Raw genomic sequence first — 14,872 nt, forward strand, 5'->3', positions numbered from 1 at the left:
TATCAAGGCCCAGAGGCCACTCAAGGATAAGGGTTAAAGAGTGTACAGTAGAAATTGGACAATATAGTAATCATTAGTAATGAAAATTTGGTAAATTTGATAACTTATATGGAACGGCTCATCAAGAACTTATTTACTTTAGACTTGAACACAACCATATTGTAGTCAGCCGGAAAGCAGGAAAACGGAAGACAATTCCACAGGCATGCAGTTCTAAGAAAAAAGCTTTGTTCATGGAATCTACGTTTAGGTTTAGGCACAGATAAAGAGTGGGGGGAACTATTGATAGTGTTTACAGCTAGACGAGTGTTTCTTGTGAAAGTTTGGCAAGGGGGGACCATAGATTGAAGCTCAGTCGAACACTTTCCATGAAAATAACGATACATCAGAGACAAACTCGCAACATCTCTTCTGTGAGATAGAGGTTGCAAGGAGGAGAAAAGGACATCTCCTACGAGGCTACGAAGTCTATTTTGAACTCTATCAAGGCAGGACAAGTCCTTTCTAGCAGCTCCTGCCCAGATGTGGCAACAGTATTCCATCCTTGGACGTACCTGGCTCTTATATAGATAGAGAATAGCATCAGCAGTGAGATATTTACCGGATCGATAGAAAGATCCCACCATTTTTCCAGCGGCCTTGGCAACAGATTTGATGTACGTGTTCCATTTAAGATCAGGAGTAATGGTCAAGCCCAGAAGCTTGTCAAAACTTGAGGCCTCCTGAAGACGAGAGCCATTCATTTCAATTGATGCCAAATGTGGATTAGAATGTTGATGATGTAAAGAGAGAAGCTTGGTTTTAGATGCATTAAAAGTAACCAGCCACTCCTTTCCCCATTGTACTACGTGCTCAAGATCAGAGGAGAGAGAATTGGAGAGAACTTGGTCGTTTACTGACTTAGATGTGCTACCATAAATGGTAGTGTCGTCAGCATAAATGTCTACAAATGATGTAAGGATGTGATTTGGAAGATCATTAATGTAGATCAGGAAAAGAGTTGGCCCCAGGATGGACCCCTGAGGGAAGTTCAAGTGTTATGTGAACAAACATCTTGCTATTCATCTCCCTTCATGTCCCCAATAGTAGTCCCCTACTTTAAAGTGGCACTGTGCCTTGTTTGGGGCGAAAATTGATTTAAAAAAAAAAAAAAGCACGTGTAAAACAGGCACAGAGATGCAACATTGTGGCAATGGGATAGAGATTGGAACTTTGCCAATAATGCAGGACCTATTAGATTTGAAACTCCTTTTTTAGACCCTCTCTAAGAGTGAGAGACTAGTTGAAATGCACCGGTGCTGATGTGCCAACCATACTCCACGCATGGGTGAATTATGACTTTGTAAAAGTATAGGATACTCTCTGGTGAGTCATTAAGTGAAATTAATTATGGAATAATTAATTAAAAGAAATTGGATCTAATATCACCAAATAATATTTACAATCAAATATTATTTTTCTGAAGAATTTAATTCAAACAGGTCACATATTTCTGTTGATTGAGAGTCAACCTAGAAACACATGTTTTTTTCATTAATAACGAAGACTGAAAAGGTCTTTAGCAAATCATAATGTTGCAGGTCAAATATGTATCAAAACTCAATTGTGGCTATAACTTAGAAGAATCTGTCGGGTGAAAATTGAAAATGGAAGAAAATGATTTATTTGGACACCATTATTATCAAGAAATAATTTCTAGAAAAACAATTTTATGTTGGCAAATTAAAAAGATACTCTTTTCATATCTGAAAATAATTATCTGTCGACAAATACTAATTTTGAAATAAGGTTGTATCGGAATGCATGATTAAAGTCCACTTATAGTAAAACGAAGATTCTCATTGCTTGACCAATCATAAAATTGTAATACAAATTATGATTGAGTAGTGAATCACAAAACCTGTCTTCAATGAAAGTTTTGAATAAAAGAACTGACACTTGGAGAATTTACCAGAAAATCGTCAGTTAGCCAAGTGGATAGACAAACTAAGAGAAAAGGCTTTTCTAAAATTCTATGGGGGGAAAACAGTTCGATGTGTAACTATAGACACGTCAGTATTAAATGTAAACAGAATTATAAGTATAAATTTTATCAACTTCTTATTTGTTCTGGCACATAAATAAGAAAAACTAGAAAACTTTACTTATAAAAATATTACACTATCGCATCCATACTCCTAGCATTGTACCCATAAAAAAATGTTCGCCTCATAGCATCATGTAATAACTAGGGCTATGACAATAGCATATTGTTTTCATTGTTTTGACTCTCGAGTATATATTCGACGTAATTAATCAACCAAGATCCACATTACTCTATATAAAAGCATATAAGACATCAATGGATACACACTAGAGAGTCAAAACAGTTAAAAGAATATCCAGTTAAAAGAATAGCCCTAGTAATAACCCGACCACTGTCTAAAAGAATATCCAGTTAAAAGAATAGCCCTAGTAATAACCCGATCACTGTCTAAAGAACATGAGTAAATTTCTAATTACAAAAAAAAAAATATTAAGGTAAAACTTTATTTGTTATTTTTTATTGAAAAAATTTCTCTGATGATGGATATTTTATTAAAAATTAATTAGAAAAAAATCAATAAGAAAAAATTAATAAGAAAAAAATTGCCCCCCCCCAATTATTTGCATATTAAATGTTACTACAAAAGTGTTTTGTCAGTTTATTCAAAAGTTCAAATTTCTTAAAGATGATCCAAGGACTTTTACCAAATTCAATTATTACAGGATTTATTTTTACTTAAAAGTAACACACCAAATATACATCAATCGTCCGAATATATGGATCCCCAAGTTGTACTCTAACATTCTCAAGTTCAAAAAAATACACATCAAGCAAGTTAGAAGTTATGTCAGCCAAGACGTTTCAAATTAATTTTTTTCATAAAAAGCGATTAAGACAGAAACTGAACAGCCAGCCATGGTACACCCCTGGATGTGCTGCTGCCATCACTGCTTCAATTATTTTAAACGTGATAGATGTTTTGAAACAAAAGTCGCCTTTAGAATTACCATCACTTGAAAAGGATTATAGAAAATGTGAGAAATTCATAAGCTCAATTTAACAACAGAAGAACAGGGGCTTCCCATGAGTTTTAGCAAATAACACGCATTGTCCTGAACAGATGTGTGTCCTCCTTCTTGACCATAATTAGGGGCTTGAGGTGATTTCGTCAGCATCTAATAAAGCAAACTCTTTGCTAAGAACTTTGCAGCATCCTCAATCCTATGCGATCAGGGCTACCTACCTCCTAAATTTTCACCTAAGACTGAAAATAATCTGAGTGACATCTGCATATCTGTTCATGATGTTGCCAAACTCATCAAGAACCCTGATGCCAGCAAAGCAACTGATCCTGACAATGTTCCAGTTATAGTACTCAAAAAAACTGCAATTGGAACTAGCACCAATTCTTGCAAAGCTGTTCAATCGATACCTAAAGGAGAAACGCTTCCCAATACCTTGGAAAATCTCATTAGTTTTGCCCAGTATTTAAAAATACTGGAAATCAGTCTTCTGCATCTCAACACAGACCAATTAAGTTGCTTGAATCCGTGTTAAATAGAGAATTTGTCAACCACCTCAGCAAAACAACCTGCTCATTGACAAGCAATATGGTTTCTGCCATGTGAGATCAACAGCTGATGTACTGACTGTAGTTTTACATATGATCAGTGAATCCATCGACAGAGTTTTCACAGCATATGACAAGGTTTGGCATAACGATCTACTACACAATATTTCCAACTATGAAACATCTGGAAATGTCTTCTCGACCATCGAATCTTTTCTCTGATAAGTTTATACAAATAGTCATCAATGGAACAAAACACAAAGTACTTTACATGCTGGCGTGCCCCAATGATCCATTCTGGTCCCAACTCTCTTCCTTATCTTCATCAATGATCTCCCAAATCACATTTTAAGTTCATTAGTTGATATATATATATATGTAGACGACACTACCATCTATGGCAATACTTCAAAGGCCAACAATGATTTCTCTGAATCTCTCTCTTCTGACTTTGAGCACGTGATGCAATGGGGTAAAGGGTGGTTGATTAATTTTAACGCATCAAAAACCAAGCTTCTCTCTTTTCACCATAAACACTCTGATCTCCACTTTGCCCCAGTTGATATGAATGTCTCTCATCTCAAAGAAGCTCTCTACTTTGACAAGCTTCTGGATCTGACCTTCTACTGGGTCATTACTGTTCCTGTTTTGTAAACCCCATTTTATTTAATCAAAATTTTTGTGTTATCTATAATTTGCATCTTGAATAGATGTTTCTCAAAATTATAATAAGGGGGGGGGTCTTTCTTTGGAATTAATTGTTCCTATTTGCTGACCATAACATCTAAACATATCTGTTGTGTGCTATTCATTGAATTATTATTTTAAATCCTGATAGATTTGTCTTATTTTTGAAAATTTATTTTTTCAGGTTAATTTATTACTATATATATATATATATATATATATATATTAGTGTTTGTGTGTGTTTCTCCAGCAGCATTTACACAGCTTCCAGGATTCAGTTTAAATATTATAATGGCAGTCTGAAATGATTCTGTTGTGAAGGGAATCTATCAAGAGAAGCCAGGAAAACATTTTCCATTGAAACTGTCTGATGCATCTTGGGAATATCTTTTGAGATAGGATGACGGATATTTATTTGTTAAGCGATAAAAATTCTAAACTGGACAAACAGATTCGTGATTTATGAGTCGTTTGAACGATACGAGATAATGCTTGCATCATTTCCGGGTAAAAAAAAATATATATAAAAAAAAAAATGAAAGAAAATCTGATTTCAAAGACTTTGTTAATTCCCGTTTGGCCCATTTAACGAGTTCAGAAGAAAAATTATTTTTTGAAAATAAAACCAGTTTTCTGTAAGAATTCTTCCGAATATGAAATTGGTGTTTGGTTGTTTGGAGTGTGTCTGCAAAGTAATGGGACTAATCATCATCATTGTTTTTACATGCTTGCATTTATTTATCTCTTTTTCTCTCAAGTCCATCCTTATCTCTTTATTATGTTTCTCTTTGTTTGTCCATTCCACTTTCAGAAAGTATTAGGTTGATCTACCTGAAATTTTGTATGTACCTTTGTTATGTTAAGGTGCAGTGAACTAAGTATTATGGCATCCATTCAATGCAAGAAATTAATAAGGATCAGTATTTAATGTAAAATGAGCATGAATTCAACTATCAATTTGGCAAAAAGCATGCATTTTAAGTCAATAATCTATAACTTTTGCCCTTGGTCCTCTGTTGTGAACTAACACTACTCTCTTAACTGTTCTGCAGCTACTAACCCAAGAACTCTCATTTATTCTTTCAATGCGACCAAACCAACTAAGTCTCCTATACTGTCCAAATTTAATTTTCCTCTGAAGTCATCTGATCTAAGTCCATCTTTAATGCCTACTTTACATGCTGGCATGTGTTAGACAGCTTTCAAAAAATGATTTCCAAATTAACCTAATTTGGTTGTTTTGTTTGCAAAGTAATGGAATTAGTTAGCATCGGCACCATCATTGTTTTAACGTCTGTTTTATATGCTGGCATTTATTAATCACTCTTTCTCTCAAGTCCATCTTTATCGCTTCTATATTTCCCTTTGGCTACCTGTCCATCCTACTTTTTCTTGAAAACTACTGGGCCGATCTAGTTGAAATTTTGTATGGGCCTTTGTTATGATAAGGTGCAACGAACAAAGTATTATGGTATCCATTTAATGCACAATTAGGGATTAATAGGATTGATAAGGATTAGTATTTAATGAAAAAAATGAGCAGACATTTAACCATATTCAGCCATCAATTTGCCCCAAAGCACTTATTCTAAGTCAACGGGCTATCATTTTTACCTGTTTTTAACGGACACAAAGTGTCTAGTCCTCCTATATTGTCCTTAGTCTTCCTTGTGAACTAACTCTACTACCTCAGCTGTTCAACTACTAACTCAAGAACTCTCATTCTTTTTTATATGACCAAACCAACAAAGTCTCCTATACTGTCCAGATTTAATTTTCCTCTGAGGTCATCTGATCTAAACCTGTCTTTAACATCTATTTTACATGCTGGCATGTGTTGTACAGCTTTTAAAAATTGATTTTTATATATTCCTCCTCTCTCTCTTTTTTTTTTTCTTTTTTTACAAGGAAGTCACCTCTTATCAAGGCCCAAAAGTCACTTGAGGATACATGTTTCTCTCAAATTTATCTTTATCACGTCCTTTTATGTTTTTCTTGGCTTTCGTCTGTCTTCATTGAAAGAGTACAAATTCAGGAAGTTCATTGAAACACATTCTGTGCAAGTACTTGTAAAATATGGACAAGAATTCAACACTGTAGTGATGTGACACAAGTTGAAGCTTGGCAGACAGTGCAGGACCTATTATGTGGAATTTATTAATAATTCCATAGATGACATTTAATTTTGGTTATTTTAACTAATATATATCTAAATAGTATGCATAGGACTAACAACTATAAGACAGTGGTTGGGGTGACTAATGGTACTCTTTATGAAAGTCCAACATTCAATTTACTCATCCTAACATTCACATGGAATATGAATTATAATAAATATATAGAAGATACTGCAAATAAGATAAGTTCCCTCTACCAAGCCAAAAAACTACTGACACCTGCCAGTATCATTTATCGTTACAAAGCCACCATCAACTCATGCATGGAGTATTGTTGTTGCATCTAGTCTGGTGCACCAAACACTAATTTCTCCCTCTTAAACTGAGTTCACAAAAGAGTCTCTAATCTAATAGACCCCATACTGTTTACCAAGCTCTAGCCCCTGTCCCATCATTGCAGTCTTGCATCCCTGTGATTGTTTTATAAGTACTTTAAAGGCTGTCCTTCTGCACTTGTACTTCCTCTATGTAAATGCGTCTGACCAACTCTTCACTGTAGAGGTCTTTAGAAATCATTTTACTCTAATAGTTTCTTTCTTTGATTTGCTTACCTTTGGAATTTCCTCCCTGCTCCCTGTTTTGTAGACTGCATCAACATCCCGAAATTTAATGTGAAACAAATCTAGAAGTGTAAGCCATGTTTAGTTGCAGAACAATTTCCGATGGTTAGTTGTTCTACACAAGTCCTGGAGGTGACTGGTTTGCAGTAGACAGAACAGTTTCCGATGGTTAGTTGTTCTACACAAGTCCTGGAGGTGACTGGTTCGCAGTAGACAGAACAGTTTCTGATGGTTAGTTGTTTTATACAAGTCTTGGAGGTGACTGGTTTGCAGTAGACAGAACAGTTTCCGATGGTTAGTTGTTCTACACAAGTCCTATAGATGACTGTTCTCAGTAGACAGAACAGTTTCTGATGGTTAGTTGTTCTATACAAGTCTTGGAGGTGACTGGTTTGCAGTAGACAGAACAGTTTCCGATGGTTAGTTGTTCTACACAAGTCCTGGAGGTGACTGGTTCTCAGTAGACAGAACAGTTTCTGATGGTTAGTTGTTTTATACAAGTCTTGGAGGTGATTGGTTTGCAGTAGACAGAACAGTTTCCGATGGTTAGTTGTTCTACACAAGTCCTGTAGATGACTGTTCTCAGTAGACAGAACAGTTTCTGATGGTTAGTTGTTCTATACAAGTCTTGGAGGTGACTGGTTTGCAGTAGACAAACAGTTTCCGATGGTTAGTTGTTCTACACAAGTCCTGGAGATGACTGGTTCTCAGTAGACAGAACAGTTTCTGATGGTTAGTTGTTCAACACAAGTCCTGGAGGTGACTGGTTCGCAGTAGACAGAACAATTTCCGATGGTTAGTTGTTCTACACAAGTCCTGGAGATGACTGGTTCTCAGTAGACAGAACAGTTTCTGATGGTTAGTTGTTCAACACAAATCCTGGAGGTGACTGGTTTGCAGTAGACAGAACAGTTTCCGATGGTTAGTTGTTTTACACAAGTCCTGGAGGTGACTGGTTCTCAGTAGACAGAACAGTTTCTGATAGTTAGTTGTTCAACACAAGTCCTGGAGGTGACTGGTTCGCAGTAGACAGTTCTTTAGTTGGAATCTACAGAGCAAAATATTCTTCCCGTGTTGACATGAAGAAAACATATGCAAAGTTGCCACAGAAAGGTTTAATATTTATGAAGCAATTCTGGTTTCTGATTGGTTGGTAGCAGAACGTGAATTAATTCGATTCGTCAGTTCCTAGCAGCATCGTTTACAAATAAAATCTACCGACTGTGCGGGATCATACCCCATTATAGGGCAAAAATATTGCACCCCCTCCCTATTTTTTATAATGGGGAAGTCCCTTAGGTTTGTTCTACTCAAAAATAAATATGTATTTTTATATTTAATTATACATAACAAAACCAGAAATCATTTGGATCTTAAAGTTTTAGCATGTAAAAAGAAGCCATTTTTAATTTTGTTCAAATGTCAAACATACATATATATATGTATACAGAAAAGAGAAATAAATAAAAAAATCGATTTGGACTTTTACTTTAAAAAGAGATGGGCGTGTGAAAAAGAAATCATTTCTTAAATTTGATTATGCACTTTTGTTCAAAAACGCATACATATATATAAATATACATATAAATAAATATATGTGCAATATGTACCCGTTAAAAAGAGAGTTTTTTTTTTTTTTTTTGTTAATTAAAACAATGCAAGAAAAGGGTAGGACATTTTTGATAAATAAGAAAAAAATAAAACTAATGTGCATAAAAAGTAAAAGTCAATTGTAATTTATGTGCGCCTAAAAATAAGCATACAAAAAGTATTTGTCAAAAAAAAATTTATAAAGAAAAGGTTTTCAAAAGTGACTTTTTTTAAACGTTTTTTTTTAAATTTCAGTAAAAGGTATTAGTTACGCATTATTAGGTTAAAATGTTATTACAAACAAAATGGATGCAGTTTAGCGTCTTGCCGAGGACATTTTTCTTTTCTATATATAGAAATTTATATACATACAGGCCCGTGAAAAATTATTCAAAGTCGAATCCCCCGACAAGTTTTGAAGCAAAACGTTTTAACTTTATTCTTGTTTCGGTTTTCATGAATACATCAGCGATATTTTGTTCTGATGATATGTAATTCAAGATAATTGATTCCTTTTTCACCTCGTTTTTTATGAAATGGTATTTTATATCTATATGCTTAGATCTTTGGGGTCCTGGATATGACCTTAAACTATATCCGATGGTGAGGCCCCAGCTTGTGGGCTTTGGGGAGTGTGAAGCCACCTTTTAATTGTCACTTCTCCTAGGTCCACTCTGACCCGGAGTGGTAGTACCTGTTAGGGTCTCAACTATGGGTTAAATAGAAACCGACTTGAAAATAGCAAATATATTCTATTAAAAAATTGTTCATCAAAATCACTGGATTCGGCATTAAATAACCTGAAAAGAGTTGATATGCCATAAAACAAAAACAACCAAACCAATTAGATCTTTGGTGGATTATTTTGTTCTGTGCTAAGATTATACTAGTTTGATTATCACAATTAATTACTACAGGGTTTTTAGTTAATTTTGGCTCTAAAATAGTCTTTAGGATATTTTTAAGGTAGAGTGCTTCCTGGGTCGTGTGTGTGATCGCGATAAATTCTGCTTCACAATCTGTTGCTTTTTAGATTTTCATGAAATAAAGGCCCATTTTCTGATAGTCTGAAACAATATCCATACTTTTTCGATCTTTGTCGTTTCTCCAATCTGAATCTGAAAATGCTTCTAATTTTAGGGGATTTTTTGATTTTCTAAATACTAACTTCTGTTCTTTAGTTCCTTTTAAATAAGAAGGACTTGTTTAGCTCTGTTTAAATCCTTCATTGTCGGTCTTGATAATTTTTGTGACATTTTTGTTACTGTATAGCATATATCAGGTCTCGTCACAGTCATTAAATATATAAGACTTCCTATGATTTCTCGGTATAATTTATCCTCTATTATTTCAGATTCTGTGTGTATATTTTTATTAATATCATTTTCGACCGGTGTAGAGCATTTCTTGCACTCTCCCATTCCAAATTTTAATAGCACTTTGTCAATGTATCTCAATTGATTCATTGTAATAAGTCCTTTCTTTTGAGTGAATTCTATCCCTAAAAACCAGGATATTTTGCCAAGATCGGTCATTTTGAATCTTTTACTTAATTTGTTCTTAACATCAATGAACATTATGTCACAATTTGATGTGATTAAAATATCATCGACCCATAAAACCAAAATCAATAGTTTATTGTCTTTGTGTTGAATATATAAACAGGGGTCTGCTGGGCATTGTTTAAATTGTTGTTTAATCATATAATCATGCAATACTGTATTCCAACACTGAGCACTCTGCTTTAGATCATATAATGACATGTTAAGTCGCCACATGCTATTTTTATTTTTCATTATAAATCTCTCTGGAGGGGGTAATATAAATTTCACAGTCTATTGGGGCATTCAAATAAGCATTTTTTTACGCCCATTTGATGGATGTTTAGGTCATATTGCGAGGCGATTTGCAATAAAATTCTGATTATCGTTAGGTTTGTGGTCGGTGAAAACATAGAAAAATATTCTATACCGTAAATCTGAGAGTATCCTTTAGCAACAAATCTAGCTTTGTACTGTTCAACGCCTGATGCTGTAGTCTTTTTTTGTAAAGACCCATCTTGTAAAAATAACATGTTTATCTTTTGGGAGAGGTACTACCGTATAGGTATTATTTTCGGTGAAAGCATCTATTTCTTTTTTCATGGCTATTTTCCATTCATCACAATGTTCTGAATTAATTACTTCATTAAAGCTTTTTGGCATATTTTCCATGGAATAGCAATAGTCAATTTGATAATCCTTCATATTGTCGGCCACAAAAAAATTGGGCCATTTTCTATTTCTTTTGGGGTATCTTTCGACGATATCATCATCATCATGGATACTCTTGTCCCCGTCATCTTCATTGTCTTCATTTGTTTTAATAATTTGAGGAAATATAATTTCATCCTCTTCATATGACGGGGTTTTATCTTTAAAATTAAACGTGTCTGTGAATTTTACATATCAGATTCTTTTTATTTTATTTTTCTCTGGAAAAATACTAAATTAGCTGGACTGTTTTTATCATACTCAAGAAATATACCTCTATCGGTTTTAATATTTAATTTACTCTTTTTATCTATATATGTGAAGCAAGTTGAATTAAATACATGCATTTGGCTTAAATTTGTTTTTCTACTGCAGAAAACTTCATATGGGGTTTTAGATAGTGTTTTGTTAAAGCACCTGTTGCGCATATGGGCAGTCGCCATAAGTGCGTACGTTCAGAGGTTTTTGGGGAGTTTTGATTCAATGAGTAGATATCTTGCCATTTAAAAAAGTGTCCACCATGCTCCCGTTTTGGTGTGGCGATCTAGGGGCCAATTTTCCATGCTTGATACGATGGTTAATTAGTAAAAGTTCAAAGTCTTTATTAGTGAATTCCGTACTGTTGTCAGAGCAAATACACTTTACTTCACCGTAGGGAGCCATGTCGGCTAAATATTTTTTGGTTGCTAGCAGGGTATCAGTTTTGTTGTTTAAAAAGTAAACCATTATTAAACCTGAATGGTCATCTACGAAATTCAACACATATCTATAATGTTCTCTGGCCATCGGTTCCATGGGACTGTTCAAGTCACAATGCACCAGTGATAGGATTTTCTTGGCCTTCTTGTCTGGTATCTTGTTTTGATAGTTTGTCATTTTTCCCTGCGAACAAATGTCGCAGTTAAAGTTTTTTAATGTTTTTATTTTCATTCCATCAACTACAGTCGGCAACTTTTTGATATCAGGAATATTGCAGTGCCCAAGAATTTTATGCCATGTCTGTAAATCATGGCGGGCGGTTTTCGATGGGACTACACTATTCAAATAATATAGTCTTCCATTTTCTTTAATGTCGAATACAGTTCCATTCGGGTACACCAGTTTTGATTTATTGGGGCTAAAGTTTATAGTTGCACCTTGTTTAATGGCAGCTTGTACAGAAAATATATTTTGTTTAAATTTTGGGATTAGAAGAGCGTTTTCTAGAATACAGAAACACAGTTCACCTTTATTGTTCCTTAGCGAGATTTTAGCATCACCTCTTTTCAAAACGATATCATTTACTTGATTACAGTCACTAAGTTCTACAAAATGATTTTGAGGCTTAAAGTTGGGATCAAAATTGATAAAATCAGATTCCTTTGTAATCACATGTGCTGTTGCACCACAATCGACAAGAAAATTATTATTGTTTGTTAAATGTACATAAAAATACGAATGTATGTTCGCTAACGGAGCTCTCCACATTTTTAATGGAGTCGCCATTTTGAGTCCTGTATCTACATTGGAAACTCTTGTGATTAGGTCGGCCGCAATTATAGAAAATAATTTTTGTACTTTTCATAGGAGAAAAATTGTTTTTGGTAAGTTGCAGTTTTTATTCCCGGCATGGGTATAATTTAATTTTGGTGTTTTTATGTGTGCATTTTTAAATTTCATGATATTTGTAGATTCGTTTTTTTCTGTCATCATTTTTTCAGTTTCCTTGTAACTTCTGAGTGCCACCTTGAATTGACTGTGTTATCATGGTGGTAAATAGCTTGAAATCACTCGGTAATCCCTTGAGGACCATGGAAATTAACAGACTGTCGCTAATAACTTTACCAGACATTTTTAAAGAATTTGCAGTCGTTTCAACTCTTATAATATAATCTGCAATGGTTTCAGCTTCCATTGATTTTAGAGAGGTCAGTTCAGTATATAAAGAAATAATTTTGGGTTTTCCTTTCGATAATGCTCTCTCAATATGTTCAATGCTTTGCAGCCATCATTCAGGGCTTCTATCATTACCAGTGATAAACTTCGATCATCTAAGCACTGTATTAATTCTGCAAAGACAGTTGCGTTCTTTTCAATGAAGTTGGAGTCGTTTTCTGTTTTCAGGTTTTGCCTGGAGTACTTTGTGTAGTTTTTGAATTCATAGATATCCTAAAAATTTCACTTGAAAATTTCAAAATTTCAATTCATAGATATCCTAAAAATTTCAAATTTTGATTCGGATCCATCGAAATAAAGACACACGCTGGGCCCATAACCTCTAAAAGTGTAAGCCATGTTTAGTTTCAGAACAGTTCCCGATGGTTAGTTGTTTTACACAAACCCTGGAGATGACTGGTTCTCAGTAGACAGTTCTTGAGTTGGAATCCACAGAGCAAAAGATTCTTCCGGTGTTGACACGAAGAAAACCTATGCGAAGTTGCCACAGAAAGGTTTAATATTTATGGAGCAATTCTGGTTTCCAATTGGTTGGTAGCAGAACGTGAATTAATTGGATTTGTTAGTTCCTAGCAGCATCGTTTATAAATAGAATCTTCCGACTGTGTGGAAACATACCCCATTATAGGGCAAAACTATTGCAACAACATATATATATATATATATATATATATATATATATATATATATATATATATATACAAAAGACGGATTGAAATAATGAAAAAAAAGCTAGAATTTACATTATTTAATCATCAAATGCTCAAACAAAGAATATAAAAAAAAACTTTCAACTTAAACAAAACATAGTGCCACTTGGACATAAGGGGCTACTATTTTGGACCAAATTTACAGATATAATATTTAGGGAATTGAGCAACGAGATGTTTGTTCACACTACACTTGAATTTCTGTATGTGTCTAGAGTCAGAGAAGCAAGAGAGGAATTCCAAAGTCTATCAGTTTTAAGAAAGCAACCATTAGAGTAGAATGTTTTTTTCCTTATTCCATAGAGTTGCAGAAACTAGGTTTTCTCCTCGGTGGTGATAATTATCAAAATAAAAGTAACGAATTACTAGCTTCGTAAATTTGAAAACTTCGAAAATTGTAAATACAAGGTAGAAAGATAAATTTGTCGCCCTAAAGAAAACACTTAAAACTTTTATTGAAAAAAATCAATTCATATGTAACCATCCAATATATATATATATATATATATATATATATATATATAACTACTTAATTTACTCACATAAAGTTAATATACAAAAGTATAAATTTATGCGTAAACTTTAAGTATTTACTTCAAAAGTGCTCAATACATAGGTAGAGCTAGTTAGTAATTTATAAAATATATATGGCGATTAAGCTACACTGAATATTCCGCATCCTAGTGGATGAAACGCGGAATATTCAGTGTAGCTTAATCGCCATATATATTTTATAAATTACTATATATATGCGTGTGTATATATATATATATATATATATATATATATATATATATATATATATATATATATATATATATATGTGTGTGTGTGTGTGTGCGTATGTGTGTGTGTGTGTGTGTATACACATAGTTACATATATATATATTTATATATAAGGTGTAATGTAAAGTTATAAATTATCATTAAAAAATCTGTAAATTCTATACCATCTTATAAATCACATCTTTAATACTATTGTACATTTATTTTAACCATATTCTTAACACATTAAATAAATATATTTTTTTACACACGAAACGTTTCACTAGTTCAAGAAATTTTAATATAATTTTAATTTAATCATATAAAAGCATCCAGATTTTAAACGAACAATAATCAAAAACTGCCTGAAGACGACTGATGAAACTTAGTCGAAAGTACTTGTAAAAAAAAAACAACCAAAAGAAAAAAAACAAATAGACGAAGACGACTATGGGACTTTCTTGCACAGATTCGGCCGAGAAATAGAACGGCAATTCAAAAAATTGAAAACTTACAAAAAAAGCGTATTAAGCAAAAACACTCTGTGCTATTCAACAATATTGTCTGAATGAAAAAATGCTGCCTAAGTACACAATAGAT

At 33.6% G+C, this 14,872-nt stretch overlaps 1 protein-coding gene across 1 annotated transcript in view; it reads left to right on the forward strand.

The window, feature by feature from the left end:
- LOC145292919 (transmembrane protein 117-like) overlaps positions 1 to 14,872 on the forward strand; it is a 418,600-nt gene that overhangs the window by 321,439 nt on the left and 82,289 nt on the right. The window lies entirely within an intron of this gene.

This window comes from Euprymna scolopes, chromosome 14 (assembly GCF_053919585.1).
Source record: "Euprymna scolopes isolate OS-2025 chromosome 14, ASM5391958v1, whole genome shotgun sequence".
Classification (NCBI taxonomy): Eukaryota; Metazoa; Mollusca; class Cephalopoda; order Sepiida; family Sepiolidae; genus Euprymna; species Euprymna scolopes.